Here is a 23,607-nt window from a genome sequence, read left to right as displayed (position 1 = left end):
GCCCTGTGTTTACTGGATCTCAGCAGCACGTACTTCAGTGTATGAATTATTAGGACGCAATAAAGTTCAATGACATCTGGGTGTTAGACATTTTAGGATGGTTGCCTTACTTTTCTATTTTCTTGGTGCACAAATAGTTTAAATCACTATTTTAACCTTCCATTTCAAGGTCTTGAAGCAGTTGAAAGATGTTTTAGGGCTTTTCATTGATCAAAAGGGTGTAACTTATTTCCGTGCACTTCATTGCTTGGTTTTACTCGCAGGAAAATGTCACACGAAGTGTCACACATTTGGGAGTTGAGTGTCATTCACAAGTGCACTGAATCCATGGTGATGTCACAGATTCTGAAAACTTGGCAGCTATGTGTATGTAGCCTTCTCACACACCTCTGCTTCCCTCAAAACCACAGGATCTGGGGCCTGGCTGCAGTGACACACAGTCTCCAGGTAGCAACCCCATGTATGGAGCCTTCTCACACCTCCCGCTTTCCTCAAACCCCGGCCTGGCTGCAGCAAAGCACAGCCTCCATGTAGCATCCCTATGTAAGGGCTACGGGTAAGGTAGCTCTGTGTTATTGAGCTCCGTATCTTAATCGCTAGTTTTTACCTTTTTTAGAATCGTATATCTGAATCACCTATAACTGTGTTTGCTATGTCTATTCCTGTTTCCTACATCTAACATGTAAAGCGCTCAGATACCCGCAAGGGTCTTGTTCGCCCTATATAAAACCTTCAAATAAATAAATAAATAGGGGCACTAGGTTAGTGCCCTTCCATTTCTGGTGCTTTGTAGCAGTTTTAAGATCTTCTTAGAGTCTCTTGTTGTTCAATGGGTGTAATTTCTAATATTTATATGTTTCCCTCGTCTTCATTGCTTGATTTGGCATGCTAGAGAGTGTCACTCATAGTCGTTGAACGTCACTCATAATTACACTAAAATTATGAAAATGTCACACATAAGCAATCCGAAATTTTGGCAGCTATGAACTGGTAATAAGGGTCGTTCCTCTAAAAAGTATGTGGGAGTCAGCAGCAAAAGTAAAATACCGGAAAGATACTCATCACAGAAAATTGTCCGAGGTTTGGGGGGAATGGGGCAGCTACGTACGTACCTGGCAGGCGTATAGAGTGATTCGCCTTTGAGGCACAGTCCGGCTTACTGATGTCACGATGGTGGGCGTGGCCATTGTAAGCGTCAGGATCCAGCGACTTCTGTGTGCACATGCAGTATGGCCCCTTGCTCAGAGCCAGGCCGCTTGAGTGTGGACTGTACTGTTCTGTCGGCACTTTGGTGTCTTGTTATTTATCCTGCGTGAAAGGCATAGCAAGTGCAAGACTTGAGAGTATGAGATGAGACTTGAGGAGAGGATGTGGCCTTAGGGTCAGAGATGCCGACTTTGGAACTGGGGAACCAGGTTCGAGCCTCGGCGTTGGCTCAGCACCCTGTGATTCTGGGCGAATCACTTAATCTCCCCAGCGCCTACCAAAAAATGAATGAGTCCTTGTGTAATGTAACGGTGATTGTGTAAAGCGCTCCAATACCTTCAGGTCGAGTTTGCGCTATATAAATCTGCAGAATAAAAATACTTTGACGCTGAACGGGGAACTCGTAGACCGTCAAAGATTTGCAGTGTCACACCTCCCTTCATTCCCTTGCTCTCGATGATCGAACAGTGGGAGAGCACCATAAGAATATTAAATCACTTTTAAGAGCTACTGGAGCCTGCCCTTTTGATCCCAGGCCCTGGATAACTTACTGACTGGGAACTCGCCAGCAGTGCATAACTGGCACTGCGGCAGCTTGGATCCAGGAGAGGTGTGCATGTCCATGGGAAATCAGGTGAGAAATTCCTTTATCACTATGTGAAGTCGCCCTCATTGCCCACAATTTCAAACCGAATAGGAGGCCTAATTTGACCTGCTGTTGACAAAAGCCCACATTTTTTTTAACTTTACAATCATGTATTAGGGTTTGAAAGTAGATTTTCAAGAGACAGCTACCCATCTCCATTTCCAGTGTTAGAACACAGAAATGTAAAGTGATCTCATGACACCTGCAATACCTTATTTATAGCAGACTGCTCGGCCGTTAGCATTCTGCATATCTGCACTTGATATTTCAATTTTTTGGATAACCATAAACCAACGAGTCCCAGAATAAAATATGCTTCAGGTTTGGAGGGAAGTGCACAATATAGATTTTTTTGTTTTTACAATTTACTGCTGGCTGGCAACTTTACATATAATAGGTCTCCTCACAAAACTGCCCTCGTCCATGATTATAGTTCTGACACAGACTAGACCCTGTTCCTACTCTGTGTTGACAGCAAGCTATGCAGATTAACTTGATGCCACCTGCTATGCTGAATAAGATTCATAGAGGAGTCCCAACAGCAATCTAAATCAGGAGTGACCAAATAATAGAAGATTTGTGACACATGAGTTGGTCACGGCTGAGGTGTGTGTCCATGTGTAGCTGTCTGTAGCTATCTATATATGTAAAAGAAAGAGAACTCCCACACCATCCTGACTTCTCTTTCCTTTTTCAATGACTCCTTTACCTCCTTAGCGTCTTCACTCTCAATCGTTCTCCTCTATTACATGTGTAACTTACAGTCACTCCCACATTCCTGTGAAGGCCCATACTGCACACCTGTGGCCATCGGTCCCTAACATATAATAAAAGAGGTACTGCATAGCAAGGGAGCTCCCAGATGTTGGGAGTCTATATGTGAGCGGAGGGGTTTTTCTGAAATCAGTGGGTGCTACAGGCCAACATTTAGATGAATTGCTTGAGCTTTGCCTGGGCCTTAGTACCACTTGCTTCAACTTGGGCTTTTTGAGGTACATTACACGAGCTATGTCAGTGTTTCAGTGAGTGAGCAGCATTGACACTGATACAGAGAATGGCAGCAGCGCATTTATAGAATGATGTGTGAAGTTGAGCATAGCAGCAGTGCATTTACAGACTAGTTTACATTGTGTGCATTTGTAGAGTTTTGTGTAGTGTGTGAAGCACAATTATTTAAAGAGCAGTGTGTGATTGCAGTTATCACTTTAAGCTAGGCCCTAGAGCTTGAAATCTTGTATACTCTCCGTGCCCTCATCCAGTTTGGTGGTCCTCTCCCCTCCCAATCCATTTTTGCAACCCATGCATTTTCTGAGCAAATACCTAAAACGCCTAAACACAAACCCTATCGCCGTTGCCTTGAGTGATTTCACAGTTGTCGAGACACATGCTTTTCATATATTGCGCATGTTCCCTCACTATCTTTAATACTTGAAAGAGCATCTCCCCGATCCATCTGTCTTCACATTCTTCATCTGATTGATTCACTACACATGCTCACTTGCCTTGCAACCATCCCCTCTCTACTGATATGTGCCCTGAGAGCTGGCATTCTCTTTATGCCTACCTTTCCTCACTTTCTTCGGACATGCTCCCGGATATTTCACCCATGTCACAGGATCTCTTCTGCACAAGAACACCCTCATTCTGATTTGACATTATAATTCCCTTTGAACTTGCACTTTTCCTTCCTCTCTTTGAAAGAGTGCATCTTTTTTAGGTCTCGCCTACGCAGCGCTCATGCGCTGCATAGGAGAGACCTTGAGTCATCGGCACAGCTTTGCGGGTAAAAACGTGCACGGGTTGCATTGCTTCCAATGGCAACGTGTGCACGTCTGGCGATTCCCTTGCGGGAGTGAGCGGCGCCATTTGGTAGCAATTATTGCGCTCGCTCCCGCAAGGGAAGCGCTGCCTGCTCTCGACCGCACTCCCCCCCACCCCCTACCTGCGCGAGGCACGCACGCTTGTTTGCCTTGGCATTATTTTCCTTCTCCTCCTTTCATTCTCTTCCGCCCCCATTTATTTTATTATCTGATTCGAGTCTTTTCCACAAAGTATTTTCCTTCCTTTCACTCTTACTCTCAGACCTCTATTTACTTCTCCTTTCTTTAACATTTCATTATCTGTATATATTTCGCTTTTCTGTCTCTTCTTGTGCAGCAGGGCCCCCCTTCAGCATAGACGAGTAGTATCTGGTCATTAGGGCACGGGGGGATTCACGAATCCGGCTCCATCCTGCCTCTTTTCTAGCCACTTCCCCAGACAGGGCTCGGGCAGCCAGATGACTGACACTTACGGCTCATTGCCCAGACACGCTGTGTGCTCCTAGGCAGCGCTGGGAGCGGTTTACAGGCGCCAGTCATCCGTGGTACCCTGAGGAGCGGAGGGATCGTTGGATACTCCGCATCTTGGAATCTGTCCGAGCTCATCCGCTAGTTCATTACAATGGGCGTGTGAGCGTGTCCCTCTCAGGCAGTGACGAGGGACAGTGCAAGGGAGCCAAGTTTGGACCCTCGCCGACCTCCTTCGGTTCAGCGGATGAGATGCCAACTGGGTCCCCCTCGGTGGACAGAGAGGAGAGCCGCGGTGCTGATGGGCACCGCATCTGAGACTGGCACAGAGCAGCCTGCTGGTCGTCCCTGGGGTCTCTCTCCACAGATGGCATAGGGACCGGTCCACCCAGAGGAAAGAAGAGGGCCCCACAGCCCAAGCGGCTAGAGCTGCAGTCCCTCGCAGGAGGAGCCGGCGCTTGAATACACCACAGTATCTCTGGCAGTTGGTGCCGCTTGTCGGTACCCATGCGAGGAGGGGACAGGCATCCCCTGCCCTCATCCTGCATCTGATGGTTCGGGGCACACTCCAGGGCCTCTTGGCTCAACAGATGGGATAAAGACCAGGCTGCTGGGGGAGAAAGAAGCTGCTCTGCTGGGATAGCACATCTGTGCAGCTTCAGTCTGCGCGCTTCACTCCAGCGCATTTTCCCACCATGGATATTAACAAGATGGTAAGGAGCTCGCAGCTGTTCGCTCAACGTTGTGCATGCACCGGCCTGTGGGGGCTACTTGTGCATAGATGTGTGTCTGTCTTTTGACTTCCAGTGGGCGCGTGGTGAGTGGGACAAGTCTCCAGTGTGTCTTACTTACTCAGGGATGAGCCAGCTGTGAGTTAGGGTCTCAGCCTGAATAAAAACGTTTGTTTTCAACATGTTTGTAACAGTAGAGAGGGGGGCACGGCCACCATGTTTAGTGGCGGGGAGAGGGGCCCGTCCAGGAAGGGTGCTCCTCCTGTCTGTGATGGATGGTCAACCCTGAGGTCAGATAGCGCTGTCACTGCATTGTATGCATTGTACTTCTGCAGTCGTTTGGGTCAGTGCTGAAGGCAGTGAATTGTGTTGGTTAAATTGGTAGGCAGCTGTGTCATTATTTGATGCTGAGTTCAGGTTCTCTATGATTGCTGGCTTGCTTCAGTTAGGGTGGGTTATGGATGGTAGTTTCATTCAGATGGGGGGCTGTGAATGGTGGACTGTGTTAGCTAGTGTGGGTTGTAAATGGTGGCTTGGGTCATCTAGGATGGATTGTGAATGGTGGAATCTGTCAGCTAGGGTGGGTTATGAAGGGTGGCTTGGGTCAGCTAGGGTGGGTTGTGACTGCTGGCTTCTATCAACTGGGCATGTATGTGACTGCTGGGTTCTCTACATTAGAGTGGGTACGACTGCTTGCCCCTCTAGTAAGCACTTAAGTTGTTGAAAATGGGGGTAGGGAGCCAGACATTTTCTTAGGATGCCTTGTGCTAGGGTTGCTGATTACCAAAGGTTCCACAGGCCAAAGGCTCTTTGCTGCTGCCAGGGGTAAGAGCTGTAGTCTGCGACCTCTATCATGAATCAGTGCTGTAGGGAAGAGCTGTGCTGTTGGCAGTGAACCCCGTGATGGGCCAGGGTAGTGGTCATGGAGGTCTGGCAGGAGTGAGTGCAGCTGTCCGGAGACTCCTTCTTGTGTCAGTATTTTGGTCGAGGGGCTCTACCATGGGGCAGGCCAGTGCCACTGGAGCTGTCCTACTAGTCTGGTCAGTGCTGTGGTAAGGGAGCTCTGCCACTGTTCCAAGTCAGCGACATGAACATGGTGCCCTGCAGCGCTTAAAGTCAGTGGTGTCCAAGGAGCTCTATCAGTGTTCCACTCAGTGCTTTGGTAAGGGAGCTCTGCCAGTGACTGTGCCAGCTCAGTGCCCTGGTAAGGGAGCTCTGCCAGTGACCATGCCAGCTCAGGGCTGTGGTAAGGGAGCTCTGCCAGTTACTGTGCCAGCTTAATGCTGTGGTCATGGAGCTCTGCCAGTGACCGTGCCAGCTCAGTGCTGTTGTCATGGAGCTCTGCCAGTGACTGTGCCAGCTCAATGCTGTGGTAAGGTAGCTCTGCCAGTGACTGTGCCAGCTCAGTGCTGTGGTAAGGAAGCTCCGCGAGTGACTGTGCCAGCTCAATGCTGTGGTCATGGTTCTCTGCCAGTGACCGTGCCAGCTCAATGCTGTGGTAATGGAGCTCTGCCAGTGACTGTGCCAGCTCAGTGCTGTGGTCATGGAGCTCTGCCAGTGACTGTGCCAGCTCAGTGCTGTGGTAATGGAGCTCTGCCAGTGACTGTGCCAGCTAATGATCATTTTGTTTATTTATCCAGTTACCTGAGCTTTAACTTTCAGGGCCACACCCATGACATTGTAATGCTATTAAAGTGTCTTAGATAACTAGATAATGTATGGTGTTTTTCTCTGGCATAAGTACAAACAGGAGGTGGGCATCATTAAATTACATGGACTTTTAGCTCCGGCTTGACAGTGCAACTGTCACCTGACCTTTTAACCTACACCAATACTATTCTACAGTTCTTTGCTTCCACACATATTTATCCATTCCCATGCGGTCTGCTTGTAATGGTTCACATTACCACACAACATTCTTTTAAAGCCAGACCAGTTGGCATTGGCAATGCTTGTTAGGTATGGGTTTTGCACTGTAGCTGTCAAGTCGATCTGTTGATAACAGTATACATAGAATAGGTTTTGGGTCTGCCCATTTCAACCACTGGCTTTCTTCGACCATCCTCTTTCAGCCTTTGGCTCGAAAAGTTGTCATTCGCATCTTGGCTAAGCCCAGTGGAGTATTCATCTGTCATCTACTGCTATTGGCCGCTTGAGTGTGTCCTTCTGCCTTCATTCCATTACATGCATTGAACAGCAAGAGAAATTACTTTACAGATACAGCTCTATCTGTCCACTCCTGATGGCTACCTCCTCTGTGACTCGCTCTAATGTGCTAATGCTTCATGTGTTAGCATATTAAACCCAGATTTGTCAGCCTAGTCAATGCTTGTTTGCTTTACTCCCCATCCTCCGCTGCCTTTTGGTTAGGTTTGTGCATTAAAAATACCACATATATTTACATACATAGATACATACACATACTTACTTAAATAATGATTTTTTTTGTACGCTTTGCTATTGACCTTGGTTGTTTTGAGTTATGTTTGGTCGATGCTAGAGCCTCAGGTACAAGACTAGAAGGGTTATTTTTTCCCCCTGTACTCAGATCATTTACTGCCATATATATAGAGGTTACTGCCCGGTCAGTGGTGTACATATTGATTAATACCATTGTCGATTGGCATACTTGCATCTTCCCTCTTAGTTTAGTGTGGTGAGGTGAGATGGAGCTCACTACGTGGAGGCAGGGTAACGAGGGCGGGGGGAGTTGTGCTGCAAGACTCTCCCTGCATCACGGTGGAGTTGGTTCAGGAGCGCTTGAGGTTTGATGAATTGCCCATTTCCAGGATGCGAATTGTGGATTGTATTCTGACATGCTTTGGAGAGACTTAGAGGAAGCAATTATACCAACAGCCTTATTTCGTCTATGTACGAATTAAGAACAACCTGTCACTCAGGTAGCCGCAGTCATACTGGCTCCTGCTGGTTTGCATTTAGTGGTTAAAGTCACATTTGTGTGGGCTCGTCACCTCTCCGCCGAGTTATGCAATAAGACTCGCTCTTCCAGCAGTTGAGCACCTGGATGATGAGAGGGTCTTCGCTTACTGGAGCTCAGGGTTGACCGCTCCAGCAGCTCATCTTTCTGATAACCAGGGTTCCAAAATGAGTGAGGTAGGGCTGTGGGACATGGACTAAGAAGCATTCTCACTCCAAGACTCTAAACCAGTCCAGTTCTCAGAGGCCCACAGTGCCTTTGACATGTCAGTTTGCCACAGCTTGGAACTGCAAGGGAACATGGAGGCACAGTTTGCTATCTCGTTAAAAATGCTTCCTCCTTCCAATTATTTTCTTCACTGTCAGGGGTGGTGAGTCTTTAACTAGACCACTCGAAAGTGAAATCCGATAATATGCTATAACATCTGTGGGCAAATGACTCACCAACATGGAAGGATGCCATGCACATGAAATTCGGCATTCCTGTACATGTGCAGGCAATGCATCTTTGCAGTATTACATCTGCTCGCACAACCAATAATTAAGTGGCCTTTCGAGAAACTTTTCATTTCTTGTTCAATGACTTTACCACTATGTTGTGCAAGTAAATTCTGATAACCAGCAGTTGCAGTGCCTCACTAGGCCAGTTGTTGTAATGTAAAACAGATCCATACTTGTATAAATGTATTTTTGAATCATTTTGTTCTCAATACAGAATATTACAGGCAGTCAAAACAAGGATTAATGCCTCCTGTTTTTTGTGCTTTGTGAAAGGTAGAATATGGCTATAGAATATTGAGTTCAATATTTTATTTGTAAAGTGCTACAACTCTTCCCTAATGCACTTTACAAGTTAAAAGCCACAAAAGGATATGGTGTGTTAAGAGAAATGTATAATAATTGCATTTTAGACCGAGGGAGGAGATGAGGTCCAGTCTTTTATTAAATAACCTTTATTGGTTTTTAAAGATGTGGCTCAGGCGCTAGAGCGCCCTCTCTTGTAACTTGGGGAACCAGGGTCGAAACTTGTCTGTCCCCGGCTCAATAAACTGTGATACTGGGCAAATCTCTTAATTTTCCTGTGCCTAAAAGAGAAAAGCAAATTGTATAACGTAGTCTGATTCGGTGTTAACGTTTTCTAATGCTCTTGGGCCAAGTTTGCACTATAAAAAAACTGCAGAAACAAAGGGGCAGATTTACAAGCCCCTTGCGAGACTTTTGCGCTGCAGTTGCGTCACTTTTTTGACGCAACAGCGGCGCAAACAATGCGGCCTATTTACAACTTGACGCATCAAGGGAGATGCGTCATGTTGTAAAGCCCTGCGCCACATTATACCTGCGTCAGGTATAATGTATGCAGGGTGGGCGTTCCCACGCATGAAGGCCTCATAAAAGTGTCTCAGGGAAATCTACAAGATTTCACTGCTCCACTTTTAGGATGCCACTGCGTCAAAACCTTATGCCTGCTTCAAGCAGGCGTAAATAGTGAGGCAGTGTAGTGGGAATAGGCCTCAACAAGCATTGCTGGAGTTGTGTCGTGCTTGCGTCACGACTCCAGCAATGCGTGACTTTTCCACCAACAGATGCGTCAGGATTTCTGACGCATCTGCCATTCCTTGCGCCATAGTGCGCCGTATTGTAAATACGGCGCATCTATGGTGGCGCAAGGGTTTCTAAGGGTGGTGCAGGGAAAGTGACGCATCTGTATAGATGCGTCACTTTCGTGTAAATCTGCCCCAAAAAATCTGACAATCTGCAGAAGATCTCCACAATTTCGGAGCCAGTGATGCGTCTGTTTCAGAGCTGGTGTAGATTCACCACTTATCTTTACTCCCAGCTCTACAAGTCGGACTGGTTTATCCATAGATGTACAGCATTGCCAATATTCGGGCTCGATCGCTTCATGATTTTGCCTTCTAATGTCGTGAGTTTCAAGTTTATTGTGAGTCTTTTTCTGTCAGATTACTTCACTCTCACACTGCCTCTTCTCTATATGTAGTATCAATATAAATATTGAAATAAATCTCAGACTTATTTTTAAAAAAAACTGGAATTTCAAAAACTCTGGAGTATCAAACTTTGGAGGAGCGTTTTGATAAGTGTTAGTGTTCGGTTCAGATGTAGTTAAAAGTGAAAGGGTAGATTTAGGGAGCATGTTTTAGGATTAAATATGGGGTTAAAGTTTAGTTATGGGGAGGTTTAGCGTTAGTGTAAAGAAGAGAGTTTTATGGGTTTGGGGGTGCACTAAAGTCTCTCACTGTTTCTATGAAAGGGAGAAAAAAGGAAATCTGAAATTGGCGACTTCCGTTTTTTTGACACGAAAGGGAAGGAGCCTGCAATATTTGACAATGACAGTAGTTCACTGGCAGTTGTTAACATTTGTGTTCTATCCTGGAAAAATTACATGAAACTGCATGAAGCTTTCTTTTTATGCCTGACTCGCTATCTCATACAGACCAGAAATAAAAGTTTGTGGAGTGGTTATTAATTACTCTATGAACTGGAATCACTTAGTAATGATTTTTTTTAATTGTGCGTGCAAATTCATAAAATTATATATTTTGAAGAAAAACAAATTTTGATATAAAAACACAAGCATTGGCATATCCAATAGGTCTCGCTTTTGGGACCTTGTAAGTATTTAGTTATGCAGCACAATATCCTTGGTGCACCAACAATAACTGTTTCATGGTTAAACACTTATAAGGTCCCAAAGGTGAGACCTATTGGCTATGCCAATGCTTGTTCTCGATGGGTACTCTCTCTATGCCCCTGTACCAGAGCCATTGTACCCCCTGCACTTCAGTCACCTAAAACTCTAGGATGTTTCTGAACATGTCCCTTCAATTCGAGACAGATATTGCCATAATCCCTCCAAATGTGGTCTCTGAAGTCTCCTGCTTCCCTGTCGGAAGCTGCTTCTCTCCATAGACAGATGTTCTATTCTCTGTGTGTATGTCATTGTGCATGTATGTCTCTCTTGTCAGGTTAGAAGTCATTTGTGCAAAGTGTTTCATTGTTTTTTCTGTTTCTCGTAAATCTTGGAAGACTTCCTAATGAATGGGCATAACATTCAAGAGATGAAGTGTTGGAAATGGAGTTTCTGGTTAGCTAAGGTATGCATCCAAGTCAGGCAGAACCCATCACTCTAGTCAGGATAAGGGAGTTACACACCCAAGATAACCCCTGCTCACCCCCTTGGTAGCTTGGCAGAGCAGTCAGTCTTATCCCAGAGACAATGTGCAAAGCGTTTTTGCGCAACACACACACACACTCCAGTGGCACACTTATACACACTACAAAAGAGACTCCACACAGTAGTATATAAAAATATCACCTATATTGTATATAAACACATTACAACACAATCACATAAATCTCAATCAGTTTGCCAACTAGGCAATTGTCATAAGCATAACAGTTAAAACATTGTAATACACACTTTTAGATTGCTTATTTCATTAAATAACTTCCACTGCACATTATAGGAAGGGCCTGCAAACAGGACAATTGTTCTATGGTCTTCATAAGGGGTAAAGAAATACCAGTTATTACCATCTACAATGACCACGTGTAGTGAAGGAACAACTCCAGGATTACCACGTTGTTGTTAGCACTATGGTACCAATGATCTTTGAGCACATCGTTCCGCTGCGAGGTTGCTGTTTCTGGTAATTAAGCCGCCTGCCTGAATACCAAAGCAAAATGCAGACAAATAAAGAAAATGCCCCCAATGGATTTGCACAGAGGTGGAAGGAGCCGCTACTGTAGCGGTGCACTGCATGCTGGCCCCCTGCGGCTGGTGCAAAAAGGGCGGGGCTCATGCTTCAGTCACCAGCAGAGTATCCTGCTCTGTCTCGCCTGGGTGCTCCTCTCAGCGGTGCTGGCTAGCTGGGCGGCCGCTGATGACGCCGCGTCTTCTTCGGCCTCCGGGGTGTTGCTGGGCAATGCCGGGAACTCCTTCGCATTGGCTTCCTTGACGAGCGGCCACGTTTACACCTACAGATCTTCTCTGACTTTGGCCTCTGCACACAGCGGGTGGGGACTCAGTCCAGAACTTTAAGAAAGATAAACGCTCACTCGGCTTCCAAGGAGCGAAGCAGAGGGAGGTTTCCACGAAGGGAAACGCAAGAAAAACTCCCCAAATGAGTAAAGCACAGAGTAGCTCTCAGTAAAGCACAAGGGAATTTCCAGCAAAGCTCAAGGAAATTCCCCTTAAAGCACACGGAAGACTTGGATGTCCCTAAGTCTTCCAAAACAGGAGGCAAGCACACACTAGCCCTTGGAGATTCTTCACAAGTAGGATACCACAGGAGAGCAAAAAGAGTCAGACCTTTTCCTCTGCCACAGACAGAAACAGCAACTGCAGGCCAACCCACCCCTCACACAGACACGGTAGCGCTCCTCACACAGCTCTTCTTCTTGGCAGGGTCCTCTTGTTTCTAGAAGTGATCTAAAGTCTTGGTGTTTATGGTCCAATACTTATACCCCATGTTCTCATTGGTCTCTTTGTGGCAATGGTCTCTGAGCCCAGTCCAAACCAGCCCTGGTCTCCTTGGTCCAGCTGGACCACAGAAGGTGGAGACAGCATTGTGAAAAGGAGACACAGCCTATTCTGGTGCTAGTGAAACCCCTCCCAGCACTCTAAATGCAGACAAGGTCTATTCAGCCTGGCTATGAGTCAACCAGGCAAGGCAGGGCACACCTCAGACCTCCTTGTGACGGTCTAATGTGAATACACATCCCCAGCTCCTGTTACTTCAAAAACCAGAAGGTGAATACACAAACAGGCAGGGGCACGCAGGATTATTAACAAGAAGATGCCCATTTTCTAAAAGTGGAACTTTTAAACACACAATTTAAAAACAACGTTTACTAAAAAGTGAGTTATTAAATTCTGAGTTCAGAGAGCCTAAACTCAATTTCTCTATCTTGCCCCAATGGCAAGTTACACTTGTAAAATGTTACAAGGCAGCTCCCATGTTAACCTATGGGATAAACAGCCTTTCAACAGTGAAAAACAAAATACACACTATTTTGGATCAGGACATATAAAACACATCAGTACATGTCCTACCTTTCACCTACACTGCACCATGCTCATGGGGGTACCTTGGGCCTACCTGAGGGGTGCCTTACATAAAAGTGAAGGGAAAGTTTGGGCCTGGCAAGTGGGTACACTTGCCAGGTCAACACAGCAGTCTAAAACTGTGCCTGCAGACACTGTGGTGGCAGGTCTGAGACACATTTACAGGGCTGCTCATGTGGGTGGCACAACCAGTGCTGCAAGCTCACTGATAGCATTTGATTTACAGACCCTGGCACTCTCAGTGCACTTTAACAGGGATGTACCAGTAGATCAAATATGTAAATCATGGATAACCAATCATAATCACAATTTACACAGGGAACGCTTGCACGTTGACACTGATCAGCAGTGGCAAAGTGCCCATAGCATATAAACCAGCAAAACAAAATCACATACACAGTCACAAATGCAGGAGGTAGAGGCAAAAAGTCAGGGGAACCACGCCAAGCCTAACATGAAGCAACCAGCAAATGTAGCGATAAGATTGTGCATGGAGACTGGAGCTGTGAAGACCATTCTGAGCTGATTGGAAGCATTGCACTCACCAATAAACCCTTTAGTGAGTAGGGGGTCTTGTATAGAAGAGGGGGGCACATACTGTTCAGTGGGCTCTGTGCTGAGCAATACGCCCTGCTAATTGCTGAGTGGAGAGCTCTGAACCTACATGTAGTATGTACTGAGCAGATAGGACTTCAATTAGCGCAAGGCTGCTCCTGCTGGAGCAGCTGTTTTGTGCTTTATAAATCCCCTTCATTCATTCATCTTAGCAGAGTAGTCCTATACTGAGTTCTGGGGATGTGAGCTTTATTGTAACTAGAGCTCTGCATTCTAATAAGTATGGATGGAGATTTGTATTCAGAAGGGTGTCCTATGAGTAAGAGCTCTGTGCTGAGCCATGAAGGGACAGGATTTTGCAAACCAGGCTATTCAGTATTATGCCATTGGTATATTTCGACTTGCTTCTAATTAATTTTCCTGAACCCTGTGTTGTAAAATGTACCATTCGAACTCCTGTTCCACTCGGGAAGGCCAACCCTGTACCCTTCTCTTTCACTTTGGTGTGGTTGCTGTACTCACTTGCTCCTTCAACTTGGATCTCAGCTTTTTGCTTCACCTCTTTTAGGATCCACCAGCCGCCACTGGTGCATGGGCGGCAGGCCCCTGATCTGAAAGCTCCTGACTGAGTCTGGAGCATGGGGGGGCCCCCTTCATGTTCTTTGCAGGGGGGCCCCCTCAAGTTTCGTTACGCCACTGACAGTGCCTTAGACAGATCAGCAGTCCCCCCACAGTGCCTTGGGACCCTTAAGGGTGAGTAGTTGTGCTTTACAAGAGTGATTGATTGATTGATTATATATATATATAACCTACTGGTGAGTGCCTGTAGGTAGTTATAGTAAGGAACTAGTTTCCATAGATGAAGCATTTCTTGTTTTGCTACTAGTCGGTACCGTTTAACGAATCTTCACAAATTTTTCAAAGCTAGCATGCCAATCACTTCAACTGCTGTCTGGAAAGTGTTGAGTGATTCGTCAAGCTGGGGCCAAGATAGAGGCATCATGACCCCAGGGATTTGATGGAAGGTCTGTAAGGGACCCATCATGGGCAATAAAGTGCCCAAAAATGTTTTTTGGGTGACCGTGCTCAGTGGGACAGCGCAGCCCCATATGGATCTGTGACGGATCTGCGGATCCAGAACCCAATTAAAAAAAACACTCATTCACAGGCCCACTTACACACTCTCTCACACTTCCACACAACACTCACATACCCACTCACATGCCCATACAGCCACTCACAGGCCCACTTACAGACTGACAAAACCACTCACAAACCCCCTCACAGACCCACACAGTAACTCACACACACACTCACACAATTACACACACACATATAACCGCTCATACACCCATACAGCCACTTATACAACCATACAGCCACTTACACACCTACTCACAGACCCACAAAAACAACTCACACACCCACTGAAAGACCCACACAGCCACTTACTCAACCACCCAGAAACCCATAGTCACTCACACACCCACTCACATGTCCATACAGCCACTCACACACCCACTCACAGACCCACAAAACCACTCACACACCCACTCACAGACCCACACAGCCACTCACTCACCCACTCACACATCCACTCACAAACCCATACAGCCACTCACATGCCCATACAGCCACACATACCCACTCACAGACCCACAAAACCACTCACACACCTACTTACAGACCCAAATAGCCACTCACACACACTACACCTCCACACAACCATTCACAAATACACTAACACACTCATACAACCACTCACATACCCACTCACAGACCCACAAAAGCACTCACACACACACTCACAGACCCACACAGCCACTCACACCCTCAAATGGATCCACAGATCCAGGCCCCAATTAAAAAAATACACCCACACACAGACTCATCATATCCTGTCTCACAGCCCTATATAACCACTCACACGCCCATTCACAGACTTACACACCCATTCACAGACCTACATAACCATTCACACATCTACTTAGAAACAGACACTCACAAACCCACTGAGAACCTCACACAAACACACAATCTCACACACCCACTGTTGGAAAGACTCACTCCCACACCGGAAGGGTGGTGGTGTTCTTCCCGGACATGCACTGTGGTAGCTTGGCTCGAGCGGTCGGGAAGGCAGCGTGTTAAGCATACATCATACCCACACAATAACCATGCGTGCATCCGTTCCAAAAACGACACTACACCGTAAAAATTATATTGAAAATATCTCTTTATCTTCTTTTCTCTTAGTTGCTGATTAAATAAATAATAATACAATCACAGTACATAAGGCTTTTCCTTAAAAGTGCAGGTCAAATAAATAATAACACTTTACAGGTGCAATAAATAGGATCAGGTCAAATAAATACTGTGAGGGAATAAATACTGTGTAGGAATAAGTTAGCTCAGGACAATAAATACATTACAGGAATAACTTAGATAAATACAATAAATACAGTACCCTCAATAAATAATATCAGCCAACAATGACATTTGTAAAATCAGATCTCATTTAAAATACTATGGGCTGATTTGGCCCAATCGCAGCTTGTGGTTATGTGGATGGCCTGAGGGTGTCTCACCTAACCTGGATAAGGCTGAGGCTAAAACTGAGGTAGATCAAAGGTAATCTAGGAATCTGGCTCTCCCAAACTACACAACCCCTCACACAGGTCACTGTATCAGTCTCAGTCCACCCCTGGCACTCTCAGGCTGGTCCTAACACCTCTCTAGCCCCTTAGGATAGTCTCTTAGGGCTCCACAGGGCCTTAGGCGCCCTCTACTCCACTTACTGCCCTTTTTATGGAGCTCCGACGCCGCTGGAGTCGTGTCGACGCCGTTAGGCGGTTCCGATTCGATGTCGGCGGCCTCGGCACAATGTCAGTTCTTGACGACGCCGGTAGGCGGTTCCGGATCGATGTCGGCGGCCTCGGCTCGATGTCGACCTCCGATTCGATGACGTCGGCCTCGGCTCGATGTCGTCGGCAGTCTTGGCTCGATGTCGACCTCGGGCGGCTCCGGGTCGATGACGTCGGGCGGCCTTGGCGCGATGTCGACTTCCGGCAGCTCCGGAGTGCGATCTCCACTCCCGACCTCCGGTGCTCCTTTCCTCGGGTTCCGGCGACTCCGGAGTGCGACCTCCACTCCCGACCTCCGGCACGATTCTCCTCAGGTTCCGGCGACTCCTGAGTGCGATCTCCACTCCCGACCTCCGGCACGCTTCACCTCGGTCTCCGGCGACTCCAGAGGGCGGACTTCACTCCCCCGTCGACGCCGCTCACTCGACCTCGGGTGACTTCCTCCTCGACCTCTGGTACTCTCCACGACCTCCGTCGACGCCCTCTCTCGACCTCTGGCGGCTCCGGGTACGACGTCTGCTTTCCAGTCAGCGCCGCTTCTCCACCTCGGGCTCCAGGTCTCTAGGCTTCTCGACGTCGGACTCCAGGGAAACCCATAAACAGGTCAGGAATTTACTGTTCTTCACTTTTAAGGCCTGTTCCTGCTGTCCAGGTCCTCAAGATGGTTTTTCTTGCTTTCTCCCACACAGGGCTCCAGGCTGGGCTCAGTCAGTAGGGACTAGTATCAAGGGTGGGTTTATGGACCCCACTCCAGGCACAAGTTTCCACCCCTGCTGCCTCACTCCTTCCTCCTTCAGGTTTCTGCTGCTCTCTCTTCACCAGTCAGGTGCCAACTGCCAGCTCCAACTGTCAACTCTGTCTTAGCTTCCCAACATTCTAAACCGCCTCCAACTGTCACAGGGTTCTGGAATGTTCTGGAAGGTGCTGGTAGGTTCCAGTGATGTCACAGGTGACAGTGGGTGGCCACCATTTTGTGCTCCAGGCCCTCAGACAGAAGTTCCAGGGGTAGATAAAATGGCTCCCTGAATCTGCATCAGTACTAAAAAGTCTGGTGGTTCCCAAAAAGGAAAAATACTAACAGGGTTTGAGGCAAAAGTGGGACAAAATAAATAATGATGAGGAGGGACCACCCAAAGGGCTGACAGGTCTAACACGCGTCCCCCCCCAGCTGAAAGTGGGGAGAGCTACCCAACCCCTTGGGAGTTCTCATCACTAAGGCGGAAATACCTTGAGAGACCGTCTGCATTGGCGTGGTCCACTCCAGGCCGATGTTCCACCTGAAAGTCCATTCCCTGTAGGGAGATAGACCACCTCAACAACTTGGGATTCTCCCCCTTCATCTGCATCAGCCAACGAAGGGGTCTGTGGTCGGTCTGAACTAGGAAGTGCGAGCCAAACAGGTATGGCCGCAACTTCTTCAGAGCCCATACCACTGCAAAGGCTTCACGCTCTATTGCACTCCACTTCTGTTCCCTGGGAAGTAGTCTCCGGGATAGGAAGACCACGGGTTGATCCAGACCCTCTTCATTGAGTTGCGATAACACTGCCCCAATGCCATGTTCTGATGCGTCCGTCTGGACAATGAACTCCTTGGAAAAGTCTGGGGCCCTTAAGACCGGGGCCTCGAAAATGGCTTGCTTCAGCTTCACGAAGGCCTGCTGGCAAGCCTCCGTCCAGACTACCCGTCGAGGTTGCTTCCTGGACGTGAGCTCCGTGAGGGGGGCCACGATGGTACCGTACCCCTTCACGAAGCGACGGTAGTATCCCGTGAGGCCCAAAAATGCTCGGACCTCAGTCTGAGTCTTGGGGGGTTCCCAGGCCATGATGGCCTCGATCTTCGCCTGGAGGGGTTGCACCACTCCCCTACCCACCAAGTGTCCAAGGTACACTACCGACCCCTGCCCGATCTGGCACTTGCTGGCCTTGATCGTTAATCCAGCTTGTCTCAGGGCCTGAAGAACAGCTTGCAGGTGACGCAAGTGATCCTCCCAGCTGTTACTGAAGACGGCTATGTCATCCAGATAAGCAGCAGAGAAACTCTCCATTCCGGTGAGGATCTGGTTCACCAGACGCTGAAACGTGGCAGGTGCGTTCTTGAGCCCAAAGGGCATCACACAGAACTGGTAGTGGCCATTGGGCGTGGAGAAGGCTGACCTTTCCCTTGCTCCATCAGTCAGAGAGATCTGCCAGTACCCCGAAGTAAGGTCAAAGGTACTTAGATATTGGGCAGCTCCCAGCCGGTCAATCAATTCATCCGCCCTTGGGATCGGATGAGCATCAGTTTTGGTTACTGAATTCAGTCCCCGGTAGTCCACACAGAACCTCAGTTCCGGTTGGGCACCCGGTGGTGCAGCTTTTGGTACTAGCACCACCGGACTGGACCAGGGGCTGCTAGAAGGTTCGATCACTCCTAGTTCCAGCATCTTAGTGACTTCACTATGAATGCTGGCCTTCACCTTGTCTGACATCCGGTAGATCTTGGACTTCACAGGTGGGCTGTCTCCTGTGTCCATATCATGGACGCACAGGTGAGTCCTACCCGGAACAAGGGAGAACAACGAAGAGTACTGTCCCAGGACCTGGCGGCAGTCCTCTTGCTGTTCAGGAGTTAGAGATGGGGAGAGAATCACTCTCTCCACCGACCCATCCTTCTCTTGACACGCAAACAAATCGGGGAGAGGCTCGCTTTCCACGTCCTCTGCTCCGTCAGTCACCATCATCAAGATGACTTCGGGCCTCTCGTGGTGGGGTTTGAGGCGGTTGGCATGCAGCACCCGCAGGGGCTGACGAGGGGTCTTAAGATCCACCAAATAGGTAGCCTTACCCTTCTTCTCCAACACCTCAAAGGGTCCTGACCAGCGATCCTGGAGGGCGCTAAGCTCTCCTGGTTCGATCACCCACACCTTCTGGCCAGGCTCCAACTCCACCGGGTGAGCGTTGTGGTCATACCACGCCTTCATTACTGCTTGGCTGGCTTCCAAGTTGTCAGAAGCTTGCTTCCACAACTTAGCCATTTGGCTCCGGAAGGCCAGCATGTAGCTCACCACATCCTGGGGAAGCTTTCTGGGAGTTCTTTCCCATCCGTCTCTCACCAGGTTGAGAGGTCCACGTACAGGGTGCCCATACAAAAGCTCGAAGGGGCTGAAGCCCACTCCCTTCTGTGGCACTTCCCTGTAGGAAAACAATAGACAGGGTAGGAGGACGTCCCATTTCCTCCGCAGGCTTTCAGGCAGACTTCTAATCATGCCTTTCAAGGTTTTGTTAAACCTCTCCACCAGACCATTGGTCTGGGGGTGGTAAGGAGTTGTGAACCGGTAGGTCACTCCACACTCCTTCCACATGGCCCGCATGTACGCTGACATGAAGTTGGTCCCCCTGTCGGACACAACTTCCTTGGGAAAACCCACTCGGGTAAAGATTCCCATCAGGGCCCTAGCCACAACAGGTGCTGTTATGGTCCTCAGAGGTATTGCCTCTGGGTACCGTGTGGCATGATCCACCAGAACCAGGATAAACCTGTGACCAGCTGTAGTAGGCGGATCTAATGGACCCACAATGTCGATGCCCACCCTTTCAAAGGGGGTGCTAACGACAGGAAGTGGTTCCAGGGGAGCTTTCAGCTTCACCCCTGTTTTCCCACTGGCTTGGCAAGACACACATGTCCGGCAGTAGGTATCGGACGACACTTTCATCTGAGGCCAATAAAAGTGTGGGACAAGACGGGCGAAGGTCTTGTCTTGCCCCAGGTGTCCTGCCAATGGAATCTCGTGAGCCAACTCCAGTAGGAAGGCTCGGTAACGTTGAGGGACTACCAAGGCTCGTGACGATCCATGTAGGGGTGCCTTGGGTTCACTGTAGAGGAGGCCATCCTCCCAGTAAACACTGTAGTTCCCTTCAACGTTCCCTGCTGCCTGGGCTTCGGCCTGTCGCCTCAGCCCCTCAAGGGTAGGGCACTCCCTCTGGCCCTGGCAGAATTCCTCCCTGGACGGGCCTCCCTCCACGTGCCACTCGGCCGGGATGGGTAGGTCCTCCAGTTTGGTGACATCCCCCACCGCAGACTCCTGGTCCACCACCTCCGGTGGCCTATCCGTCCTACGGGGTGCGGACGCCGAGGCAGGCTCCTCCTGTCCTCGGTTCTTCCCTTGATCGGCAGCTGGCTGGGCCTTTGTTCCAGGCTCCAGCTGAAACGAACTCCCTCTCCGGGTAGTCGCGGACCTTGTGCTCACACAGTCCCAGTCAGGTGTACCCAGCATCTCGGTATGAGTCCGGTATTCCACCTCCTTCCAAGCATTGTGCTCCATGTCATTTCCCAGTAGACAATCGACTGGCACGGCAGGGCTTACGGCAACTCGAAGTGAACCTGCAACCCCCTCCCATTCAAAGGGAACCTCAGCCACTGGATAGTGGCCGGTTCTGCCGTCAGCCATCGCGGCTGGGTGGAGTACATCGGGAATCACCTGCTCCGGAGACACCAGTTGACTACGTACCATAGTCATACTGGCGCCTGTGTCTCTCAGCCCTCCCCTCTCTGGCCATTGATGGTGACCCACTGCCCATACTTTACAGTATTTGCGGGCACCTGGATCTTAGGAACCATCTCCCGTTCTCCCAGGGACACTAAAGTGACACCCGCCCACTCCCTTCCCTTAGTTAAGGGCATCTCCTCCCCGAGCACTACACTAGCTACTCCGGGGGCCTTTCCTCCAATGGGAGGGGGTGGTCGTTTCAGGCACTTCGCATCTCCCTTATAGTGTCCAACGCCACCGCACTCGAAGCAATGGACAACCCTTGGCTGCTGACTCTGGCCAGGATTAGGGTTTCTGGGTGGGTTAGCCCTAGGGGTGAATCCTGTTCCCTTACCTTGGAAATTATTTTGGGGGCCTATGGAGAACTCCTTTTTCTTTTCCCCTCCCTCTTTCTTCTGGGGGGCGCCCTGTCCGGCCTTTTGAGTATCCCCTCCAGTCCCCCTTGTGGACACCCGGGTACTAGCCCAAATGTCCGCCTCCTCAGCAAGCTTCCGGGGATTGGTCAGCTTGCTATCCACCAGGTGCTGACGCAGTTCAGGGAAACATTTCTCGAGCAGGTGTTCCTTCAATACTAAATCAAACAACCCCTCGTAGTTCCTCACTTCACTGCCCTGAATCCAACCCTCCAATGCCTTCTTCGCATAATCCAGGAAGTCCACCCAATTCTGTGTGCCCAGTTTGTGGCTACCCCGGAACTTCTGTCTGTATTTCTCGGGTGTTAGTCCAAACTTTCGTATGAGCGCCACTTTCATGGTGGGGTAGTGGGTCTGCTCATCCTGCTCTAGGGCCAATAATGCATCCCTACCAGCTGGTGGCATGTACTTGTACAATCCCCCTCCCCAGTACTTCTCTGGAACCCCATGGGCCCTTAACGAGACCTCATAGGCCGCTAGCCACTTGGCGATATCGTCACCCGCCCCATAGCTAGCTACTATGTCCTTTGGCAGGTAGGGTTTGGGTTCCCTGGTGGTTTCTTGGTCTTTGCTGCCACCATTAGGAACAGGTTGTGCCCCGACTCTTAGGATCTGAAGATCTATTTCTTTCAGCCTTAACTCATGGGCCATCCTCTGTTCCTCCTTCTCTTTCTCCAGCCTTGCTAAGTCCCATGTGAGCTGTCTTTTCTCCCTCCGGTCTGTTAGCTCTACTTCAGACAAGCCACCGCTAGAGGCACTGCTGCCCTTCCTGGAAATGGTTCTGGGCCCCGCTAACAGGTTCCCCACCTCCGGTTGGTACAAACCAGCTCCCTCACTGTCGGGCTCTCTGTCCCTGTCCTCCTCCTCAGCCTTGCTTTCTCGTCGTGCCTCCCCCCAAGCCCTCAAGCTGGTTTGGAGTGCACCCTTCTTTGCTCCTGGGGGACAATACACCCCCTCCCGCTGACAAAACTCCCTGAGTTGGGCCACAGTATAACTTTCCAGGTCTTCTAGCACAAACTCCATTTTGCCCACTCAGGTCAGACGACAGGTATTTGCAGAAGCTATGCAGGGGGGTACCTTATATAATACCTCCTCCCACCACCAGAGTAAATTTGGAAAAACAAAAACTCACAATTAGGAAGGCCGCTTTGAGAAAACTCCCGGTGTAGGCCTATGGACTACCCACAGTTATTGTCGAGTATGCGTAGACACAGCTCAATCCCGCCGCTGAACACCAATCATGTTGGAAAGACTCACTCCCACACCGGAAGGGTGGTGGTGTTCTTCCCGGACATGCACTGTGGTAGCTTGGCTCGAGCGGTCGGGAAGGCAGCGTGTTAAGCATACATCATACCCACACAATAACCATGCGTGCATCCGTTCCAAAAACGACACTACACCGTAAAAATTATATTGAAAATATCTCTTTATCTTCTTTTCTCTTAGTTGCTGATTAAATAAATAATAATACAATCACAGTACATAAGGCTTTTCCTTAAAAGTGCAGGTCAAATAAATAATAACACTTTACAGGTGCAATAAATAGGATCAGGTCAAATAAATACTGTGAGGGAATAAATACTGTGTAGGAATAAGTTAGCTCAGGACAATAAATACATTACAGGAATAACTTAGATAAATACAATAAATACAGTACCCTCAATAAATAATATCAGCCAACAATGACATTTGTAAAATCAGATCTCATTTAAAATACTATGGGCTGATTTGGCCCAATCGCAGCTTGTGGTTATGTGGATGGCCTGAGGGTGTCTCACCTAACCTGGATAAGGCTGAGGCTAAAACTGAGGTAGATCAAAGGTAATCTAGGAATCTGGCTCTCCCAAACTACACAACCCCTCACACAGGTCACTGTATCAGTCTCAGTCCACCCCTGGCACTCTCAGGCTGGTCCTAACACCTCTCTAGCCCCTTAGGATAGTCTCTTAGGGCTCCACAGGGCCTTAGGCGCCCTCTACTCCACTTACTGCCCTTTTTATGGAGCTCCGACGCCGCTGGAGTCGTGTCGACGCCGTTAGGCGGTTCCGATTCGATGTCGGCGGCCTCGGCACAATGTCAGTTCTTGACGACGCCGGTAGGCGATTTCGGATCGATGTCGGCGGCCTCGGCTCAATGTCGACCTCCGATTCGATGACGTCGGCCTCGGCTCGATGTCGTCGGCAGTCTTGGCTCGATGTCGACCTCGGGCGGCTCCGGGTCGATGACGTCGGGCGGCCTTGGCTCGATGTCGACTTCCGGCGGCTCCGGAGTGCGATCTCCACTCCCGACCTCCGGTGCTCCTTTCCTCGGGTTCCGGCGACTCCGGAGTGTGACCTCCACTCCCGACCTCCG

The 23,607-nt window shown here is 48.9% G+C and overlaps 1 protein-coding gene across 2 annotated transcripts in view; it reads right to left on the bottom strand.

Moving 5' to 3' along the window:
- Positions 1-23,607, bottom strand: part of KCNMB4 (potassium calcium-activated channel subfamily M regulatory beta subunit 4) — a 272,174-nt gene that overhangs the window by 8,371 nt on the left and 240,196 nt on the right. The window lies entirely within an intron of this gene.

Source organism: Triturus cristatus, chromosome 4_1, assembly GCF_964204655.1.
Source record: "Triturus cristatus chromosome 4_1, aTriCri1.1, whole genome shotgun sequence".
NCBI lineage: Eukaryota > Metazoa > Chordata > Amphibia > Caudata > Salamandridae > Triturus > Triturus cristatus.
Note: the sequence above shows the minus strand (reverse complement) of the source record. Positions and strands in the feature narration are given on the sequence as shown.